The sequence below is a fragment of the Tamandua tetradactyla genome, chromosome 15 (genome assembly GCF_023851605.1).
Source record: "Tamandua tetradactyla isolate mTamTet1 chromosome 15, mTamTet1.pri, whole genome shotgun sequence".
Taxonomy (NCBI): domain Eukaryota; kingdom Metazoa; phylum Chordata; class Mammalia; order Pilosa; family Myrmecophagidae; genus Tamandua; species Tamandua tetradactyla.
Window position 1 is genome coordinate 9,599,247 of NC_135341.1, and position 23,538 is coordinate 9,622,784.

General features: G+C 38.8%; 1 long non-coding RNA gene across 8 annotated transcripts in view; it reads right to left on the reverse strand.

Moving 5' to 3' along the window:
- Window positions 1–23,538, reverse strand: part of LOC143657851 (uncharacterized) — a 139,438-nt gene that overhangs the window by 78,304 nt on the left and 37,596 nt on the right. The window contains exons 4-7 of one of the 8 annotated variants that reach the window (XR_013162973.1): window positions 12,062–12,199; window positions 5,716–5,809; window positions 3,818–3,908; window positions 1,658–1,741 (exon numbers count right to left, since the gene is read on the reverse strand). This is a non-coding gene — a long non-coding RNA (uncharacterized LOC143657851). Of the gene's footprint in view, window positions 1–1,657; window positions 1,742–2,879; window positions 3,022–3,817; window positions 3,909–5,715; window positions 5,810–11,334; window positions 11,642–12,061; window positions 12,200–21,572; window positions 21,776–23,538 lie in introns of those variants that run through there. The other 7 variants (XR_013162974.1, XR_013162971.1, XR_013162972.1 and 4 more) reach the window with 7 other exon arrangements.

Below are 23,538 nucleotides of genomic sequence, written 5' to 3' on the forward strand. Positions count from 1 at the left end.
TTTTTCATGCTTACTCCAAAATACCTGACAAAAACAACAAAGCATGTTTGAAATACATTGCAACCCACTGAAATACAGTGCATGGTTGAGGACAGGGAGAGAGGGGTGCTAGGTATTAATTAAGTCCAAGGCTTGTGTAGAATCAGGGCTGCCCAAGTCAGCACAAGCTGTGTGACAAAGTGGCATTGTCCAGGAAGTCCCACCTTCTAAGTTTTTCACAGTTAGAATAATACTTTTGAGATTCTTTAATTTAACTATACCTCCAAGCCCACAAAGTCAACGATGTGACTGTAGAAAGTGTCCAAATATTCATTTAGATTTCCTCTTTCACATAGGAATTGCCCAATAAAGGATTTTTATTACCATATAATTTAATAAACAATAATAAAACCTAAGTAAGCAACAGGATCAGTAATGTTTTCCATGAAGCAGCAGCATAACTTCCCCACTTCCTGTCTTTTATACTTAGCATGTAACCGTTAATGCTATATCTGAACTAGTAGGAAAAGGCTACTTAACATTTAAAAGCATCAATGCTATTTCTTTTAGTTTCACAGTGAGATAATATCCCATAGAATAATTCACAAGCAATTCAACAATGATGGCCAACAAATAGGGTCAGAAATAGGAGGAAAGGAGCTTTTACTGTGTCCATTTTCTGATATATTTATTCCATCCCGAACCTACATAATGCATTCATAGTGCTGTTGAAAGGACTGAGGCAAAGATAGAAAATGCATTATCTACCCAAGCAAAGAAACTATTGAGAATAAATAAAGCATTGAATTTCCAAAGCAGTCAAGTGAGTTCTCTTGGTATTATTTATTTTGGCATCCCTGTATCATTCCTTAGTCTATAATCCTATATTAAGTTAGGGCTTTTTGTGCCTGAGGTCTGTGTTGTATCTGATATCATACAAGCAAAAACAAAAACCTACCCATAAAGAACACGAGAAAAAAATTTACCATGTTCCAAAAACAGAATAGTTATAGGGCACATGAGGACACAAAGGAGGTCTTTATCTAAAGCAGGATGAAAGAAAAGCAAATGATTGGGTGAGCCCTGCTAAAAATTAGGTTTTGCTATTCATCATAAATTTCATTAATTTATAAATTCAGATATACTTATGAGTAGGTGTGTGGGGGGAGGCAACCACTTATACCTCACTCTCTGTTCTCATTAGATTCCTCTGATGGCAAAAAAATATGCATTTGAGTTCTTTCAGGAATAATGGGATCTGTTATGAGAATAAATTTAGGAAGAAATTGTAGATGAAAGATACCAGGAGCCTAGAGAACTCAGCACCCTATGCTAACCACCTGGCTTCTATCTATTGGACGTGAGAGTAATGGCAGAGTCATAGAAAGTTGGACTATGTGGACATCCTGGGCAGAAGTTTGACTCGAGTCTGTGAGTACCCTTTCTCCATGTTAGAAACTTGGCTCTGATAATATTTGCTCCTCCAGAATACTTCTGTTGGTACCTGGTCTATTTTGCAGCCAAGATCCCTCATTCTTGGTCTAACTGTGATCTGCTTCATTATCTTGGTATTTTCTAGATCAGGTTTGCAGAAGAGGGAAATGCATTGGTCCATATCTCTTTCAAATCTCATCATGAGCAAAACTAAACTGAGGCTGTCTATGGCTCTTGTTCTCACCTTGGTCTGGTCAACTATGCAGGTATGTGAGCATGACTCAAACATGCCACTTAAGCAGCTGGGGCCACAGCCTGGTCAGTGTCCCTATAAGGGGAAATACGTTCAGGCAGAACCTATCTTTCATCTCACCAGTACACTCCCCTTCCTGTAGAGAGCCGCTTTCCGGGTTTGGCCTAGTGGACATGTTGCAGCCTGCTCTAGAGTTCCCCCCGCCCATCGAGTGAGCCAAGATGGCGCCCGCATCCTGCTTCCGCCTATGACACATGTATCCGCTTCACCCATTCCCCCAATCACCCCTGCACACGTAGTAGCTGTTCATTGGGTATGATCTGTGTATATAAGAAGTTACCCGGGTAGAGTGGGGGAGACAACCCGCGGAGAGCCGTGCCTGACGGCCGCAAGGAGGTTGTCCCCCACGGGGTTTCTCCCTGTGTGGAAACTGTATTCGAAAATGAAAGCTTAACCCCAGTAAAGATTAGCACTCGAATCGACTGTGAGTATTGTGTCCGTGCCTGTTTCCTTTTCCTTCCCTCCCTCGGCGGCGGGGATAATCGGAAGCCAGACGGAACAGCGCCGGACACCTTCCCATCTCTTCTGATTCGTATGTGTAAGAACTCCCTATCTCCTAAGTGCTCCCAAAACATTTTTGTAATTTGTCTATTCCCATTGGTTTTATAGAAAATATATGTTAAATGCATATTGATTCAATATATAACATTAAAATCCCAATAGTAATATAAAAAGTACAAATATATTAATGTACTGATACCAACCCTGGTTTCTTTGGAGAAGAAGATCTGACATTGTTATTTAAATATAAATTATTAAAATATATTCGTTTTCTATGAGTCAAAATTGATCTCCCTTGAGATGTTGGCCTAGACTGTGTACATATTTTATTTTCTTAGGTTCTTCTGGCCCTCACTCGCACCTCCAATGATTAACATGGTTCTAATCTAGACATGTAAATATGATAAAAATTACTTATTGATATCCCTAAATATAAGCTAAAATTCTAGTCAATTAATCTGCTTCTATGAAGCAATATCATCAACTTTCTGTTATTCAAAGAACTAAGGAATCTGTATTCATTCAACAACTATGGACTGAATATCTGCTATGTGCTGAGAGCTATTTTAGGTGCTGGGATTGCCACAGTAAATGATGCTGACATGGTCCCCACACTTTTCTAGTACCCAATTTAATAGAGAAAAGCAGACAATAAACATTTTATTTTAAATAGAGCAATGCAAAACAAAAACAAGAAATCCTTTCTATAAATTATGGAAAAATAAGCTTAATTGTTGAAATATATAAAGTTGACCCTAATTTGTAGTCCTGGGATCTTTATCAGGATCAGTGTACTGTTGAAAAGACAAACCAGTGGTTACATACATTTTCATTGTACAGTCCTGTGACTTACAGTTGTAGTACACTAGAACCATTGTCATCAGCAATATTGGTGGCAGAAAGGAATCTCTGTGGCTCTGACATGGTAAAAATATGCTTTAACTATTCTTCTAAGAGCTTATGAACTGTGTCAGCATCATCTTTGTATAGTCTATAGAGTTAATTGTCCTAACATGTCATTCTAATTTTGGGATGAGTGGGTTAAAGGAGTGTAATTGTGATTAGAAGGAAAGGAAAGAGGAAATAAGGAAGACAGGATGGAGAAAATGAAAGTTATTCATTTCATAAAGAAGTTCCTTGGTTGTTTTTCTTTGATGTTATGAGGGTTTTGAGGTGAAAGTTGTAGAAAGGTGTTTTAAAGAACCAAGGATGATTCGTAATGCTAGCTTGCTGGGATTCAACAGGATGATACAGATGTCATGTTGAACTAAAGTGGAAAGGTACCATTTTGCTTATATTGAGACCTGGTGAGAGTTGAGCATAAGTCCTCATATCAAATCTCCAGGAAATAAGCCTCTGTCCCCCTAGGATATCTTCAGCATTGCCACAATCATATAAGTTTTATCTTTCCTTGAATACATATCCAAATGCCACTTTTGCTTCATTGTCTGCATTCAAGGCCTCTCAAGGCATAACTCCAGCCTACCTTCTCAGCGCTATACCTTGCACAATGGCCTACATCCTTGTCCTCTGAACAAATTATTTTGAAACAAACACACTCTTTCTCTGCTTGTTTTAAATTCAACTCACCTTTCAAGTGTTTGCATAAATTTAACCTTCTTCCTGAGACTGTCTCAGAATCTTAGAGAAGAAAATTTCTCTTCCAAGTGGGTAGCTTCTTCTAGAATGGAAGGATGATGGCCTTCAGGGTCAAGAATTTAGGCTCTTATCCTAGATTTGCCGCTTACAAGACAGGAGGCTTTTAGCAAATCATTTACACACTCTGAGTCTCGGACTTGCTGTGAAATATTACAAGGTAATACCCATGCCATGGCGTTATTCCAAAAATTAACAAAATTCCATAGGTTAAAGGTCTGCCACAGAGTTTGACATAAAGTAGCTGCTTGGTAATCATGAATTTCTTCCTTTTCCATGCCAATTCCTCCTCCTCTTTTCTCCTACAATTACTTCTTTTTCATGCCATTCTTTTAGTTATTATCAGCTTGGTTTGCTTTATAAGCATTTGCAGGTTTGTATGAGGTCGTTGTTGACATTTTCTTTTGCCTCTAAGCCAGTTTCTAAAATGATGCCAAGCCAAAACTTAGCACTCAGAAAACAAACAATAAACGTGTGCCAAGTGGAAAGACAAAGGGATTGGATTGAAAGAAAGATGTGGAGTTTAATCTAATTCCTATTATCCCATGTATGGGCCCATAAATCACCAATGTTTGGTGAAAGAGTAGAAGCCAATTAAGTGTATGAAAGAGGATAGAAGATTAGAATCATCCTCAGCCCAGATGATTTGTCTCTGAATAACTGAAAACTGCTCTAGCTTGATTTTTTTTCTTGACAATTAGATTGATTTTACACCATCATGGAATGCTTGTATGTTAAGAATGTTCATGTTTGTATGTTTTGGTTTGATAATACAAAATAAATTTTAAAAGAAGATTGAGTATTTTAGATAGATAGATGGCCAATAACCAGATAGTAATGTCCTTTTACCACCAGATTTTCACTATTCAGTAACTATTTCCCATCCAATCCATTACTCCCCAACACTAGCAAAAAAGAGAAGCAGTCCATTCTATGCTACCCAATAATCTATACAATTATCCTTAAAATATATATAGTGAAACTAATCATTAAGCCTTTTGTAAACATTGACTAATTAGTTAATCAATAATAATTAAGGGAAATTTCTCTCCCAACCACAGCTCCTCCTATGACTTTATTCTGGGGTTTCATTAGCCAGGATTTCTACTGCCTGTGCTACTACCACATTAAGTCTATTAATGGTAGTCGTAAGTCAGAGCAAGCAGAGGGATTAACTAAAAGTCCCAGAAGCAATTAATACAGCCTGTCAGCTGCTAGACTGAGGAATTTGCCAGGAACAGCATCTTAGTGAAATGGACTTGCAGGCATGTGTTAGGGTTTAGACTCATCCAGAGGCTTAATTTCTTTTCAATGGGACGTAGAGGGTGCGCATAAATTCAGCGTTACCATACACCAGCCAAAGAGAAGCATATGGAAAAGTTTTTAAGCAAAACAGATAGCCACTCCTGCATTATTTCCTTAAACTCTCAAGTATTAATCATTTCATGTTAACAGAAACTTCAGGACAAACTGACTATTTCCTTTTCAAACTATTTCCTTTTCATTCTCTTAGCTGAAATGGTAACTCCAAACTTGGAAGGTCAAATTTGTCCTTTCTTTCTTTTTTTTTAAGTGGCAGTACTCCAAACTGGTTGAAAGCTCTTCCTCTAAAATTAGAGACCAGGTTCAAATTCAGACCCCAACACTCAGTAACTATATTATCTTGGGCAAGTTATAAATGTCTCCAATGTTCAGTTCCTTCATTTGTAAAATAAAGATGATAGTGTCTACCTTATAGAATTGTGTTGTGAGGATTATGTGATCGCTTGAAGTTTGAATAAATGAGTGATGCATGTAAATATTTAGCCTAATTCCCAACACACGGTAAGTACCTAGCAAATGCTGGCCATTACTGTTTCTAGGAGATGGTTTTCACGTTGGCTTATTCATCAGGTTACACTTAAGCATTCAAAACAAATGGGAGACCTGGGACAAAAAAGAATTAAAAGCTAAAGTTGAAGGGAAAATGATTATCATGGCCCCTTATAGGACCCTAAATCTTCTTCAGAACATTTCAGGTTTGCCAGTTCAATTAGTAGTTCACAATTACCCTCCTGTATTGCCTGTCCTTTTCTTTTTTTATTAAGTTGAAATTTATAGTAAGCGTTTGATGAGATAAAAGGGAAAAGGACGTTCTCCCTTATCATGCTGCAGCTGATATCACTAAGGTTTCATAGCTTGAGAATGGGTAGACCAGGTTAAGAACTTTAACTAACAGGATGACTGTCTTCTGCCACCAAGTGTGTTTTTCAGGAGTGAAGGTCAGAGAGCACAAGCAATCCGCCTGGATGGGTATGGTCCCAGGAGCCCAGTGCTAAACAAGGTACAGACCTTGTATTTACTGGCTTAAGGGAAAGTCCGGAGGCAGGTCCTGAGGCTTGAAGAAGTCAGGGGGCTGAGGAGGGCCTGCACACTTGGAGAATTCATGTCAATGGTTATGCACCAACCACTACAGGAGCATTTTAATATTTCAACACCATTATGGCCATACTACAGTGTACAGGTTGAATGTCAGCTCTGCATGTTTTGACAAAGTCACCCCCAAAGAAGCCCTGTTCATTGGAGCCCTAATTCTCTCAGCAAAGACTCAAATGATAAATGAAAGTTGGTATGTTTAAAGTACCACAGAAACATTGCAGGGGAGTCACCTGTTTGAGACTTGGCTCCCTCTCTTAGCAACTACACGACCTTTGGTGAGTACTGCTGAAACTTGCTCATTCATTCATATGTGCATTTGCTCAACAGATATTTATCATGTCCCTAGATGAAATACGACTAGTAAATGAATAAAGAGAAGTGAGATATCACTGAGGAAGCTGACAAGCAGCTTACGTGGGCTAGGTCATTTTTGTGGGTCAAATTGTGTCTCCCATAGATATGTTGAAATCCTGATGCCAAGTACCTGTGAATGTGGCTTTAATTGGAAATAGGGTCATTGCAGATGGAATTAGTTAAGTTAAAATGAGTTCCTATTGGAATAGGGTGGGCACTTAATCAGATATGACTGGTGCCCATATAAGAAGGGGAGAAGAGACAGAGACAGACACAGGGGAGCATAACACATGGAGGAGGCAGAGATGGGAATGATGAGTCTACAAGCCCAGAGCACCAAGGCTTACTGAAAAATACCAGAAGCTACAGGAGGAAAGGAAGTTTCTCTTCTACAGGTTTCTGAGGGAGCATGGCCCTGCCAACTCCTTGATTTCAGATTTCTGACCTCCAGAAATGTGGAACAGTACATTTCTGTGATTTTAAGTCACCATGTTTGTGGTGCTTCATTACAGTAGTCCTAGGAAACTGAGACAGTCTAGATAATTTAACAGGGAAACTTCAGTAAGGAAACAGTGAAAGAGAAGAAAAGGTAGAGAGAAGCCGTTCAGAAATCTGGTTAGGAATGATCCCTCCAAGTGAGTGACATTAGAGCTGAAGCCTGACTGGTGAGTAGAAGTCAGTTAAAAATATCTGACTGAGGAATTTTACATGCCAAGAGGCAGTGAATAGGCTTTGAGTAGGGATCTATCTGGTGAGTCCAAGAAATAGAATAAGACATGTGCATGAGCAATAGGACATCATGGCAGAAGCAGGCAAGGGCCAGATCAGGCAAGGGGTTGCTGGCCACCATGAGAAGGTTAGATTTTCATTCTAGGCATACTGGGAAGCTAACACTGTGTTTTAGCAGAGAGATTGCATGATCTGTTTCCCCACCTACCAACTGGGATGTTGGTGAAGATGGTAGAGGGTTCGATGAGGTGACACATGTAAAGTGCAGCTGTACAGTATCTCTGGAACATTTTAAGTACTTGATAACAAGCAGATTTAAATGTTCTGGCTGCTATTGTTTTGCCAGCAGACATCCTTGCTGCTCTTACATTAAAGAAAAGAGAACAAACAGTGGACCTTGGCAAAGAACAGCCATATGTTCTGGACTCTCCACCCACAGAAGCCCAAGTTGGATAGCAGTTGACCATAGCTCAGGATGACAAAGGTCTTTTCATTTCATGGAGCTGTGATGTGCAGAGAATCTTATTCATTAGCTTGATGAATCAGATGAAAGTCTTTCCCAGTGTTGTCTGGTACTAATTATCCTTTAATGAAACCTACCTGATGGGTATAAAAAATACTCTGAAATCTGTTTTCCAGGCAACAAGCCAGTGCCATGCAGTCAGTACTCTGGTTTATTGCCATTGTGCAGGACCCCTTGCTTATCTTTTCTGAAATCTGGGGTTTCAGGATTAATGTTCTTATTTCTATGATCTGACCTTTGATAGAGATATTCTTTGGAAATGGCATATACTACCTTGTGGATTAAGGAAAAGATATTAAAATCATTTTTTCCCTTCCTGAGACCCGAGGCCTTCAGAAGTTTCCAATGCATTTGCCCTTATCCTTCAATAATACAGTGTTTCAGAAAAGTCAGCTTGGGTTTAGAATGATCAGTTATATCTTCAAAAGGCAAGAGGTTCTCACCCTCTTGAATGACCCTCTTTATGAGAAAACATTTCCTTTTTCAAGGAGTAATAAAAGAGCAGAGGACCACACAAGGGAATGTATCTCTCTCTGCCCTTAGTTGCCTTGACATTTTTTTCAGATCTATTCAAGCTGTCAAAATCCCTGTGCCTCAAGACTGACCCAGTCATTTTCTGACCACAGTTCGGGCCTCGATGTGGCTATACAAACAGTGACCACACTTAGTCACCTGGCCAACGAGGAACCTTCAGGTCCACATGGCTGCAGGGCAAGATGGGGCCACTAAAGAAGCCAAGAAAGCCTAGATGGTTCAAGTGTCAAGAGGCAGTGATCAGGTTGTCCTGGAAGCTGCCAGAGCAGCTACTGATACAGCCCTTTTCCTGTTGCTATGACCACATACTCCAGAAAGTAATTTTGTGCTAGCCTTTCCATCTCAGTCCCGAAGTGCCATTGAGACCTCTAAAATCAGTGGAGGATGTTAAGAACTGGTATCTGGTATTGGTCTTCAGTGGGTGATGGGGTCTAATGGCAGATGACTGGGCCTGCCCTTCCACTTAGAGGTCTCAGAGACTGGTTCCTGTCAGTGACCACATGCCATCATGCATGCCTACTGCAATGCAGAAAACCGAGAAAGAAAACAATATCAATTATTAGCGCCCAATGGAAAATAACTGCCACATAAAACTGGAAACCCTGCATTTTCATGATTAATTCAGTCTTTTCCTACAATATAGGAAGCAAATCATGATAAGAAAAAAAACTTTTTTTGAATCACAAAACGTGCAAAATATTAAAAAGTCCAAATCATCAGTATTTTCCCTCTACCTATGGGCAGACTGTTTCATTGCAGTTTTTTTGGCTGTAAGCAATAGACTTCATCTCTAACTTATGTTAAAAATACATTCAAAGAAAGAATGGGTGAGGGGGGAGCCCAAGGAAGGACATACTAAAGAGCTGAACCTCAGAAATGACAAAAACTAAAGCAGCTGTGGAAATCAGGCTGCAAGAATGAATGGATTTTTATCTGGAGGTACTAAAATCTTGATGAATCTTCTCTGACCGGTCCCTTCTTGCATTACTCCACTCAAAATTCAGATTTCTGACAGAGGAAGTTTGCCAGAGCTTAGATTAGATGTCCACTCCTTGGTCAGCAAAGGGCAGAGAACCTTAATGGCCCCAGGAAAACAGCATGTGCTAGAAGAGGTATATTTTCCCCAAATGTAAATTGATGTGCTGCAGCCAGGAAAAGTATGGGTCCTGGATTCTGAGAAAGCCAAAAAAATAAATGCACAGAAATGAAAATGTAAAGGTTGATTGGTGAGCATGGAATCATCATAAGAGGAGAGGGGGAGAAAGAGAGAGATTGCTTGAGAGAAAGAGAGATATTGTAAGGTTCCTAAATAAACACCAATCACTTCATCTGGTGCTCAGCTGAATCATTCCCAATGGGCTTGAACTGTTTAGAAATAGGGGGAGGCTTTACAGTGTGGGATCTTCCTGAGGGCTTTTCAAGAGTCATTTGACCGGATACTATCCAGTCATCCCCTGCTGACTTTATGACAACTTGACTCTGTCATAAAGTAAGACTTGTCTGAAAACTTCATATGATTTCAAAATATTCCTCCCGCTTTCTCACTTTGTTATCTGGAACTGGCTGCCAATCCAAAAGCAAAATTCTTTCCCCTCGGCTCCCTTGAGCAAAGGGAATTTCTCATAAAGTTGAGAAATAATTTTAGAAGTGAGATAATGAGCTCCATCTCAAATGTCACCGAGAATAACACAAACAGAAACCTTAAATATCCTTGTGACCTTTTAAAATCTCCGTGCTCCCTACATATGCTGAGTTACAAGTAAGCTCACACCTCCACATAAAGGTCAGTGTCCAAGCCTCACTCAAAAGAGTTAATGCAGTTTCTGAAGAACCTCAGCTTGTTCCCAGAGAGTAGTTAAGGCAGTAGTGGTCCTTTTTTGTCACTTGGTTCAATGCTTAATGATATTAAGGAGACACACACTGTATATAGTTCACAGTGATTGCCTTTTAGGGATCCTTTCACTTTAAAAAGAATCCTGCTGAGCATTTTAGGGAGTGTGATCATCTTTGTTCCCAAATGAAAAATGACATAAGGGGCTTGAGGGGAAACTGTACATTTGAAGTCTGAGATGTTTAAGTTCCTCCTGAGGGTGATTCTGAAGCAGAAGAAATAGTTAATTAAGACGAAAAGGACGTTGAATTTTTTGAAGGTGCTTCAGGTTGAGGGTGGAGGTTTTCAGGCATGCACTCTCTCTCTCTCCCTTCCCCCCCTCCCTTTCTAAATTTCTAGCTTGAGTGCTATATTGCATATATTCTGATTCCCTATTTTGTGTGTATATGACAGAAGGGGACAGAGGAGTGATGATCAAAGTCACAAAAATGACCAGAATCCAGATGATTATGAATTCTCAGCACTGAGGCTGCTGGTTTTCTAAGTCTTCTACCCTGAGACCTTTAAAAAAGAGAAAGGATTATTTAGTACTCTGGGTGGTTTTCCTTTTGCTGTCCATTTTTGTGCCCTTTCTGCAGAATTCTTCTGCAGCTAAAATTATTAGGTAAAAGCTTTCTGAACACTTCAGGTGAGTGAGGAGGAAGTCCCCATCTCTTCCTCTAGACCCTGATACCAAAGTGAATCTGCCAGCAGCTATCATGGCTAATACCATCACTTTTTAGAGTTCACCTTGGTATCTGGCTTAGGAGAGTTTTCCTGAAGCTGTTAGGCTTTGCTAAATTGCCTTGAGTCTAAAAGTTCCATCTGCCCACTAAACCTTTATCAGCACTTAGAATCTTCCCTCAGCCAGGTACAAAATGATCATGGCAGAAATCTGAAAATGAAGTTGCCAGGAATATGCAGGAGGGAGATGTGTAATGAATTTGGGTGAAGGCTGTTGGTTCATTCATTCATTCAGCAAACATTTATTGAGTAGAGATGAAGGGTAGATACTATGGGAGGCACCAGAAGGAGTGCCTTAGGTTGAGGAAAAATTTTAGGCAAGTTCCTCTATCTCTTCATTAGGAAAGGAAATCCAGACTAGTTGTATTAACAGGAGCCAAGTTGGAGCTTAAGCTGGGGATCAAATATCTGGGCATGTTTGGCAGAGCGAACAAGGTTTGAAGTCAATTTGCATGGAGAATGAGGAGCATTCTTGCTGAAAACTCCTGCCAAGGCCCTATGTCTAGGACCTCCACGTGTATGCACATATTTATTTATTCTTCACAGTTATAATGTGCAATGGATTTTATTGTTCCTCCCCACCTTTCTGCAAGGAAAGTGAGATTTAAAGAGGTTTAATGACTGATTCATTCTGTTCAAAAATATGTTTCGGACACCTACTGCATTCCAGCTGTTTCTTTGTCCTAAGGCTGTAGCCATGAACAATACCTGTTCTTTAACTTCTAACAGCTCACCTTAAAATAAGGCAACAAATGGGCAGGCCACGGTGGCTCAGCACGCAAGAATGCTCAACTGCCATGCCAGAGTACCCGGATACGATTCCCGGTGCCTGCCCATGTAAAATTTTTAAAAAATTAAAAAAAATAAGGCAACAAATAAGAAAAATCAACATGAAAGCTGTCAGTGTTCACACAGCTGTGAAATCCGGGATGACATTTGACCCCAGATTTCCCATTTCCGTTGGCCATACTGTCAGAAATGTCTCAGATTCCAAAGCCAAACTTACTTTAGTATGCCAGGAGAGTTGACCAAAGCAATTCAGAAGAATTTGTAGCGTCCTTGAGTTTTCCATTTTCTTACTCTTTAAGACTGCCTCTGGTGTTGCTTTCAACTTCATCTCATCCACTTTGCAACACTGAAAAAACTAAACAGTGAAAGTCAACATACGGCTTGCTCCCGGGTGATGTTAGATACTGGGTTTTTGGAAGTCTAATGTTTTATTACTCTTTATATAACTCTTTGACATCCTCATCTGACTATATCATTATTTTTTCTCTGTGATTTTCTTTGTTCTGCACACTCTTGAAAAGTTATATCCACATAACACCCCAGGGACTAGGACCAGTGAAGAGAGTCATGCTCCTCCCCGGCTAGTGCATTAGTGATTTGATTGAATTTGAAGTAGAGCTGTAAAAGTATGATAAAGGAAAAAAAAAAAAAAGGCTTTGATCCTAAAGTCCTCAGGAATAATAGAGAATATGTGTAGTGGCACATGGTGTAGTGAGGGAGCCAATAATTTCTAGGCCTGTGCCAGCCCAGTTTTGATATTTTAAATATACCTTTATATGTCCATTTGGGAAAGCATTACTTGAGAAGTATTAAAGAACAGATTTTTTAAAGCAGACGAAAGCATGACTCATTAGGAATTAAAAGTGGAGGCATGTCAAATACTTTATTCAACTCATTAATGAGAGAATCAGTGAGATGTTTTAGCCAGTTTCATGGAAAATCCAAAAGAATGGACATGGTAATAGGTCCACAGGAATGCTGAAATGAATGTACAACTATATGTAAAATTGGTGGATAACCACAGGGTAATAATGAATTCATCTGACTGGATACAATCTGCATTTCTATAGATGAGAATTATTTGTATTACTATCAGTAATGTACAACTTTCAGATCTGTATATAGCTCAAAGACAAAGAAGACAGAGATAACCCAGAAGTATATGCTAGACAGGATGCCTAGACATTTTTTTTTTCCCATTTCAAATTCTTAGTTTTTCCTGATGGAAAACTTGAGGTCTTACTGTTTTTCCCTTAAAATGGTAAAGGGGCACAAGTCCCCTTAGCTCTGAGATATCTAAAACTCATCCAGGATTTTCATCATTCTTTCTATCTTAAGTTTTGGCTTAGCTAGGTGGAAAGATGCCAAAGATAGAGAAGTCCCCTTTTCGGAGCTATATACCAGCATATTAACCTCTAAGCTCTCTTCTTTCTCTCCAGTGTGATGTGAGGAAGGAGGGAGTACTCTGACATTTTCCCTCAACATCCATAGATTGGCCTCAGGGCAGATCTTTGAGACAAAAAATCCCTAAGCCCTTGAGCCACAAAAGTCAAGAAATGTTGCTTTGCATTCTTCATGCATTTTTTCTCAAAAATCAAGAGATGCTAAAGACAAAATGCTTAACCATCCAAAAGTGCAAGGTAAAGAGGAAATATTGGGGAATGGGAGAACAATTGTTCATATTTCAAAATATTATCTTAGCTCCTCATCGGAAACTCAGTATATGCAAATCTCTGTGCTCAACAATTTCATACACTTCCTCATTTAATCATCTTGATTCCCATAGTTCTTTTAGGTGAAAAGACCTGGTCTTAGAAATAGTAACTTTGAGTTATGGAACCAGGCTTGGAGCCCAGATTTCTTTGATATGTAAACTCAACATGTTAGCCTCAGACATACTATCTGCTTCTTTCCTCTTGGGAGATGGAAACTTGAGCCAGAGAAAGCCCCGATCTTCTCACCCAGACTACGCGCTTGTTCCCTCAGGCTAACTTTCTGAAATATTTTAACCAGCTGCTGTGAGTCCTTCCTGAGTTTGATTGTGAGAAAAACGCTTTGTGAAATGTTACTTTGGATTTCTATTGCTCTGCAATAAACAGCCTCTCAACTTAGTGGCTTAGAACAGCAGTGATTTATCATTTCTCAGGATTCTGTGTAGACCAAATGATACGTCTGTTGGTCTTCTGGGTCACTTGTGCAGCTGCATTCAGCCAGCGGGTGGGTGGGCTGCGGGGCTCAAGGAGACTATTCTCATAACTCTAAGGCTTTAGGGTGGCATGTGGTCTCAGGCACCTCAGTTCTACTCCAATGCCTGTCTACTCCTCAGACTCTCACCCACTGTCTTCTCAGTCTCTCTGCATGTAATGGAGGATAGCCTTAACTTCCTTATGGTATGGTTCAAGAGTGCAAAGGTGGAAGCTTCCATGCCTTTCAGGGGGCAGCACATCTGCTATGTCCCTGGTCAAAGCAAGCCACATTGACAACCTAGCCTCAAGGAGAGAGGAAATGGTTTCCACCTTATAGCAGGAATTGCTATCGGGAAGCATACTCTTTTCCCAGGCCTGTCTTGCTGACTCTAGTTGAATAAGTCATTCTGAAAAGTAGATTTCATTAAGTTACTCCTCCAATTAAAATTTCTTAGTGGTTCCTCTTGCTCACAAGCTAAGGTTCCAATGCCATACTCCGATATTTAGGGCCTTGGGTGATTTGTCCCCACCTTATCCCTGTATATAACTTTACCATCTCTCTTCTTTCTAGGTGGTTCTCCTCCAATGCCCTATTCCCGCTTCTACCAATTAGAGAAAATATTTAGAATAACTTTCCACATTCCAACACAGAAAGAGGTACTTCCCCATCTCTCTATAAAGATTGGAATGTCACAAAACTAAACTAGTCACTTGAGTGGGAGAAATAAAACCAATTATTTAGTGCTATGCGGACTAATAGAAGCTTGTTTGAATTTGTCATTTTTCAATCAGTTGTGAGTTGACTGTGGCAATATATCCTATGATGGTTCTATGCTGGATTTTGCTTTTTTTGAAGAATATGCTCTGTATTAGAGACAAGTAGATAATCACCATGCAAATACCACAAGTAGTTATAATGCTACATTTTCAAGCAGACTTTCTTTTTAGTATAAAAGTTGATAGAAGTATTTATTCATGCATCAGGTCATTTCAGTCAAAGTTATGGGGTGTATCAGACAAAGGCATTTATCACATTTAAAATGGCATTTTCAATGTTTTGATTCACATAATGAACTTCCTTGAAATTCACTATTCATGGGCACAGCACCTGGAAAGCTATTTAATGATCATAACTTTAATTTAATAAATAAGTCTGCTTTGTCAAAATGATGTATGATGAACCGTATCCTTAAGAACATAAAAAAAAAAAAAAAGAATGGAGACCATATTTCACTCTTTTCATTCTTGTCTCTACTGCCTTAGTATTTTTAGCAAGTTTTCCCAAAGCAGTCATAGAACTTCCAGAAAGGACACTTGAAATTGGGCCATTTTTCTTTTAAACTGTAGACATTATCATTCATCATCTCTTAGGAATATTGAATACACTATCATGTATCTGCTTCCATTCTCACACAATAGTTATCAAACACAAGTGAAATATGATGATGGAAAAGGTTTACATTTTTTAGTTATTCTCAAGGGCTAAAAATTATCTACCTTATTCATTTCAGGCCATGTTCACTTAATATAGAGTTCAAGAGGAATAAAACAACTCATGATTCAGCTTTAGACTTATTCTCTAAAAAATTTAACCCTATGCACCTTGGCATGATTTAATGAAATACATATTCCCACCTGAAAAGAATAAAACTTTAGCAAGCAGGTAGGTTCCACTAGATGAACCATTTAGGATTTGAATGTATAAAGTACCAAGAATTTAAAAAACACCCATCTAAGATACAAGACTTTGAAAGAAGCTAATCATGAATTTAGGCCTACCCAATGTTTTTATTAAAACATTAGACCACTTCTCAGACTAAAAACTATGTTAGACTGGGTCTTGGGTCTTAAACTTCCTTGGATCACAGACCACTTTGAAAATGCACATACACATAAACATAGAAAATTTTGTTCCAAATATTAAAGATTTAATGGATCTTTTGAACTCTTAGACCCTCTAGTACTCCAAGTGAAGAACCCCTGGTAGAAATAAAGCCTGCTTTATCTAGTTCCTGTCCAAAGTTCCCACCTTCACCTTTCATCGAAATTTACAACCTTTTCTCTAAGTTATCCATCTCGGATTTCTTTTGGATCCTCAAGCATACTAAACTCATTTTTGTCCTTGGGCCTCTTTAATTGTTCTTCCTCCTATATGGAATGATCTCTCCCCAGATCTTTGTGTACCTGTCTCTTTCTCATCACTTAGGTTATAGCTGTAATTCATTCCCTCAGCAACATGACTTTGGAAATTTATTGTGACCTTATTGTACCTCAACAGACATATGTACATACACTCCAACACACACACATGGACACACAGTCTACTGTAGTCACCTATTTTAAGGTGATCGTAAGACTTATCACACTCTGAAAGCAGATATGAAGTCTATCTTGTCCAGGACTAAATCTCTAAAAACTAGACCTAGAATATACTGAATGTATATTTATTGAGTAAATACATGGATGAAAGAATGAAAAAATTGATAAAGAAAGACTCCTTTGAATTCAAACTGTATTTTCCATTAAATTAATTGAAGCAAATTTATGTGACTAAACATAGGCTAGTGTATAAAAACTTCTGTTTAGTGAATGTTCTCTTGCACTTTTAGTATCTCCCCAACCTGTGACAAGCTGAGATAAAAATATGACATGTAAAAAATTCCCATACAGGCGGGCCGCGGTGGCTCAGCGGGCAAGAGTGCTTGCCTGCCGTGCCGGAGGACCCCGGTTCGATTCCCGGCCCCAGCCCATGTAAAAAACAAACAAACAAACAAAATATAATAAAAAAAAAACAAGAAAATGTTTAAAAATGTTTCCCTTTCTTCCTCCCTTCCTTCCTTCCTTCTCTGTCTTTCCTTCCCTTCCTCCCTCTAAAAAAAAAAAAAAAAAAAAAAATTCCCATACAGGTGTAATCAACAAAGAGATCAGATGGCTGGTAAGGTTTTAACTAGCTCCTCTTTGTTCTTATGTCCCTTATGTCTTCAGATGTTTGGTGGTGATCAAAGGTACAGTTTATGAGGAAGAAATTCTAAAGAGGAAAATGCTTTGACAAAGAACCTACCAAAAGATTAAATGAATTGTAATATGAGCCACTTGAATTTAGGGATGGGGAAGACATTTTGTTGGGGAAATGGCTCCACAGTGGTTAAATGAATCATTAGAGACTTTCAGTAAGCGAAGTATATAAATCACAAGATTTATCATTTTATACCTGCTGTTCTCCACATGTCCATTTTTGGCAGTGGAGTTGGCATTAGGGAATTTTTATGTGCTGGATACAAAATAAATGATTAACATCCCATTATTAAAATTCAATGCCCTAAACACAACTGTTGTTTTACCAGATTGTTGTCTGAGGATGTTGACATCTTTTGTACTTACTAAGTCTTTAGTCTGATAAGAACTATTCTAAAAATCTTGTCTTGATCTCTGGGAGCTGTTTTTCTCTCCAAAGATTAAAACTCACTAAGGGTAACTTACTCCAAATGACCATACAGTCATTTTCAGAGCCTGTTTGTATTTATAAGTGGCAAACCATTCTGTATGGAATATAATTTGTGACTGGAAGACGGTCACACTTTTTATTCCTTCCTGTACCCCTAGGATAGAATTTCTCAGTGGTCAGGAAAATCGAAATTGACCAGAGATCCTGAAGCTGTCTAGGTCCCAGCTCAGGGCTCCTAAATCATTGTCTTTGTCACGAGGCATAGCTGATGTTCTCTCAAAACAATTCTAAGGCTGCCTCAATTGTGAGGGGCCCACTGTCTTGGTGCCTAGCAGAGTGCTATGCAACTATTAAATGTTGAAGTCAATTTACTCCTTCAATTGTTTGTAGCATTGTGCAGATAAAGCCACATTTATTTACAGGTCCAATTTCTACTGGGCTAATTTGCATCACTCTCTTTTATTTCCATAAATTAAATTCCTTGACCCAATTAGTCATTATAAAAATGACTAATTAGATATAAGAATAGCAATAACTTTTTTCATTTATAGTCCTTATCAAAATGATAGTCTATATTTATTCATGTGTCCTTTTACTTAATATCTGACTCCCTGACTAGGCTGTTCGCTCCATAGGGGCTGGGATTTTGGCTGTTTTGCTCCCATTTATACATGTTAGATAGAGTACGTGGTTCATTGAAGGCCATCAATATTGGTTTGTAGGATCAATGAATGAGTAAATGAATGTATATGAAAAATAGAGAAATACCCTATTCTTTTATGCATTCATACATTCAATCATTTATTGAATCAATTCCTACCCACAAATCACTTGTGTAGTGGGGTGTGACATATGCATGCCAATTATAATATGATTTGGTAGGAGCTACATTAAAGCTATAATCAGAATGGTGCGGGGCACCAAGGTAGGAAAATGTAAAGCAGATAAACAAGTTAGAGCTAGATAAGAAAGATGAGCTAGGGAGTTTGGACTTGATCATTTTGTAACAGAAGTCAACAGAGCTTTGCAAACAGAGAAGAGATTCGACAAACCTGCAGGTTAGAAGCATAACTTGTCTAGCACTGCAGAAAATGGCATAGGGGTGGGGACTGTTGCTCCAAAACTAGTAAGAAACATAGTACCTTACAGTGGGAATGCTCTTGGACTTAGGGAAGTCTAGATGAGTATATGTATATGTCTGAATTTATTTCTGCCCTTCAGAAATAAATTCAGAGAGTGGCTTCAAGTGAGAGTCAGACTGCTGTTTCAGGTTGATGTCATTATTTTTAAACATAAAGGAACTAGTCAGTGTTGGGTATATAATCCATAGCTTTGTGCTGGCTTTGCACTGTGTCAATTTAGCTAAACTCTAACTACTTTTCCCAGAATTCCCCTTCTTCTATTGTGAGCCTTAGTGTTAGCCACAAGAAAAGTTTTGTGTGGCAATCGGAAGGCAGAAATGTAGTTAGCAGCAGCTGTATCTTTATATTCTGAAGGTCAGAGTAGGGTAGTAGGTGCTGGTAGGCTAATGCACGTTGTTGCCTGCACACTGTTGTACTGGTGCAACCCCTGGACCCACAGCTCTTCCTCCAGCTTCTCTAAGGCCCAGGCCACTGTGTGAATGTGGCTCTACAATGGGGGGATGCCCTTTTTTTCTGTAGGCCACTTATAGCATCAAGGTTGGAGGGACTGAGACATGAACCTGGGTTCTATTGTCTGCCAGGTCTCCATATCATCCTCTCATCATCCACACCCAGCTCTCCTTTTAGTGGCCCATCTGCCAGACCTGTAGGGATTCCCAGCCTCAACATTAGCCCAGAGGCAACAACCTGCATAGATTTCCCCAAAGCCCTCACCATCATGCAAAAGCCAACCCTATAATAAATTCCCTGTTCTATAGTACTCATAGCAGTTGTGGTTCTCTGATCAAACCAGAACTGTTACACTACCTCTTTCTGTTACTCTTTGTATTGTTGAATTGCAGGGATTTACTGAGCATGTCCTACGTAGGAGCCTCTATGCCAGACAACGTCTTCTATGGAGCATCTCATTTAATTTTCATAACTACACTGATGAGATGTAGCTACTATTGTCATTACCAATATACAGATAAGAAAACTGAAGTTGAGCAAGGTCAGTAACATGACCAAAGTCATATATATAGATATTAATAACAAATCTTGGACTAGACAAGGAGTGTCTAGTTGTTTTGAGCCACTACTCTACACCATGTCCTCTTAGAGAGGCAGCGGGTAAGGGCTTGAAGTCTGTAGCCAGACTCTTGGGGTTCAATCACAGTGACACCACTTTTGGAGGTGACTTTGAACAACTTACTTAATGTCTATCCTTCAGGGCCCTAATAAGTAAAGTGGGCATAAGTGTCCCTACCTCTAGGCTTGCCTGGAGGATTAAATGAATTGATATATTGAAAGTGCTTAGGAAAGTGCCTGACAAATAGTGCTGCTACTGCTTCTGCGGCTGCTTTTCCTTAACCTTTATTCCCTCCTTGCCTTTCAACATCTCAGGGTTTTCATATACTGCCATGCACCCTTCTACCACGGATGCCTACCATGCATTTAATTGAACTTTATCTGATCTTTTGTTCCCCCCAACAAAATGAATCTATTTCATGTCTCATTTCCTTGGAGCCTTGTCTGCTAGATGACCCAAAGAGCCAGTGGCAGATTAAATGAACTGACCGTTGTTAATGTATTACTTAGCTAAATTGTGTACTTCCCAAGATACTAATACCTTAATCTGTAACCAGATTAAAAAGTAAATGACACTAAAAAGTCCACCTAAAGAGGAAACAGTAGGAATTTCAAATAGGGTGGCAGCCTAACATGGTTATTTTATTTTCTCTTGTATTAAGGTAGTCATTGGAACACTATCAATTGATAGTCTCCCACTAGCTGAATTGGTTTATGAGGAGTAGCAAAATAAAAAACAAGAAACTTGACCCTGCTAATCCCCCTCCTTTCCCTCCTAGCTCTACTAAAGCTCTCCCAAGTCTTCAATAAAGCTTTCTTGGTGGCATTTATCATAAGACCCCCACATAGCAGGTACTGGATATGAAGCCCCTTCCCTTTTCCCTTCTTTCTTTTTGCCTCACACTCAGTAGATATGCATTCATTCATTCCTATTGTTGTAATTATAGCTTAGGGTCTTTTATCCCTGAGCTTTTAAGATCAATTTGCAAATTTGAATTATATACCTATCATTATCTGAGTGCTATTAATCATGAACTCATGGATAAAGTACATTTCTTTTAATCATATAGACCAAAGACCTTGGGTTTTATATATAAACCCAGAAAGAGATCCTCTGTCAAATTTTCATTTATATTCAATTCTGAATTAACAAAAATGATATAAATAATTACTGTAATGAAGTGACACATATCTGCATTTATGTATATGTATACATATGATTTCCACATACGTAATCTTTTCATAAAAATTCCCTTTCACATTCATAAGCTTTTGCTATAATTCTGAAAGTCTCATCAAATAGAAGGACAGTTTGCCATTAATAAGAAAGAAAAATATAGAACTGAATTTAAAATAGAGAGCAAAACAATTATTTTACTCTCTTATAAAGTACAAAGGTTTTGAATGAGGATTTGAAGTTGTACCTCTATTTATACACACACAGGTACTCCACTGGTTCTTTTGACCTCTCCAAAAATTATTGTAAAGGATTGCAATGCTGAGTTTTTTTGTGAACCTCATTACTACCTCACTACAAAATTAAAATCTTGGAAATGTAATTACTTCCTCTCTCTTCAAAAGTCTATTTTCTCAAATCTAGTACAAATGTATTTAGAGGAAAATGCATTCTAATTTTCATCAGCGACAGGTACTTGGCAAGTGACTCAACTTGCTCTGAGACTTAGCTTTGTAAGGAATCAAGTTAAATGACTTCAGCAACAATGATGAGTAATAGCTAACAGTGAAAATATGGATTTTTTTGCATAAATGGCCACCCACAATTTCTAAGAAAGCGGCTGAATATATCATTATATCCATTGAACAATACAAAATGTAAAGCACAATCATTGGATGAAACTATCTGAAAATATTGTAAGAGTCATTTACCTAATACACTGTTTTGAAATTCAGGATTGACTCTTGTTATCTCATTCAGGAAGCTTTTCTTGCCCAGGCAAGGCAAATGACAGTCATCCATGTGCCAACATTCCCTGTGGTTTCTCACATTGCAGGACTTTGCAGCCTCTTTGTGATTGTTCCCATGTCTTTCTTGAGGGCAAACACTGAGTTTGATTCTCCATCCTGAGACCCTGCACAGCATATGGCACATGGTTGGTATTTGCTAAACGTTAGTAGAGTGAATGCAGTGGTGACTCTGACATCAAAAAATAAAAATGTACATTTGCTTTTTGGGGAGGATGAGTCAACACGTAGGGCATGCCAATCCTATTTTTTCTGATTAACGGATGAGCTTTCAAAATTAGGAATTTGAACCAAATAGGGTGGCAGCCTAGCATGGTTATTTTATTTTCTCTTGTATTAAGGTAGTCATTGGAGCGCTATCAATTTTCATCAGCGACAGGTACATCTGTATTAGTTTGCCATGCTGCATAACAGATTACCACAAACTTAGCAGTGAAAACAACATAAATTGTTATCTCAAAAGTCTAGGTGAACTAGACTGGGCTTTCTGCTTAAGGTCTCACAAGACCAGAATCAAACTATCTGGAGGTGATGGGGAAGAATCTGCTTTGAAGCTCATTCAAGTGGTTGGCAAAATTCAGTTCTAAGGTGGTATCTCATCATGTTCCCAGTTATCCCTCACTCAGGGATGAGTTACTGGGGATCATTCTTAGAATTTTACCTACTGCAGCTTCCTTTTTCACAAAACAGATATTATATACATAGCAGCTATTTGAGGAATAAATTAATGAAATCAATAATATTAGAAATGCCTTCTCCAATAAAACTAGATGAAGGAACCATAGTTGAGAGAAAGTGGGAATACCAGAACCCTAGGCTTAACTTCCCATGCCAGGCTACTCACAGCATCAGCTGCTGGCCTCTGTATCTAAATCTTGGAAACATTGACAGTCTTGACTAGAGTGTGCTCCTTCAGGTAGAGAAAGAAAAACAGCAACTAACAGTTTTTTTGTTCCTGAAGCTTTTGTTTAAATGCTATATTGGCAGTAAGCAGTTTTGTTTTGTTTTTTCATTTTGGAAGTATCACCTGGAATATTCCCCAGCTCTTAAAAGTGCTTAGAATTATTATTTTTTTTAATTCTGGAAACATTTGTAAAACTGCATGTGTGTCATGTCATATACCTTCCAACATTCGGCACATTCATATCATGCAAATAAATATGATCCCCACTCCCAACAGAGGTAGAGGTAAATGTTCAAGCATTGGCTGAGTTCAATGTTGGATACAAAAGATACACCAAATGATTGTGAAAACTGGTTTTATTGACTGTAAAGAACTGAGTCAATGATTCATCATGAGCCTTTATGGTCCAGCACCAAGCTAGGCACTGTTGTGCAGCTGTCATTGCTTATAGGTAATATGCATGAGCTGAGAATGCCCTGGTCCTGCTCAGGATGTGGATAAAAGGCTAATGTGTGACTGGGAGGACTCTCTTCAACTAGACACAAGTAGTTTGTGCACTGGCCACAGGAAAAGCAGTAATGGTCCATGGGACCTATGACTGGCTTTAAATATCATCCTCTCCTCTTGGCACCTTGGATCATACAGAACCACCCATCTCCAGCAGCCACATAACACCATAACCCATCTGTTACTTGAGTTTTCACTCTTCTAATGGCTGTGTTGCTCAGCTGGGTGCTATGTTTCATCATCATTTGCCCTTTACACCCATTTGCTGCCTCTGTTGGACATATGATGTGGAGACCTGATGAGCTGCATTTAAAGGAGAAGATAATTCTATTTCAAGGATAACATTGAGTGGCAAGAGATCAAAAGGAGTCAGGCAACTGGACTAGAAGGATTCACACAGAAGTGTGAAATCTGTTTGTTTTATTTTCCCCAACTTCATGGTACTATCCAATCATTGTC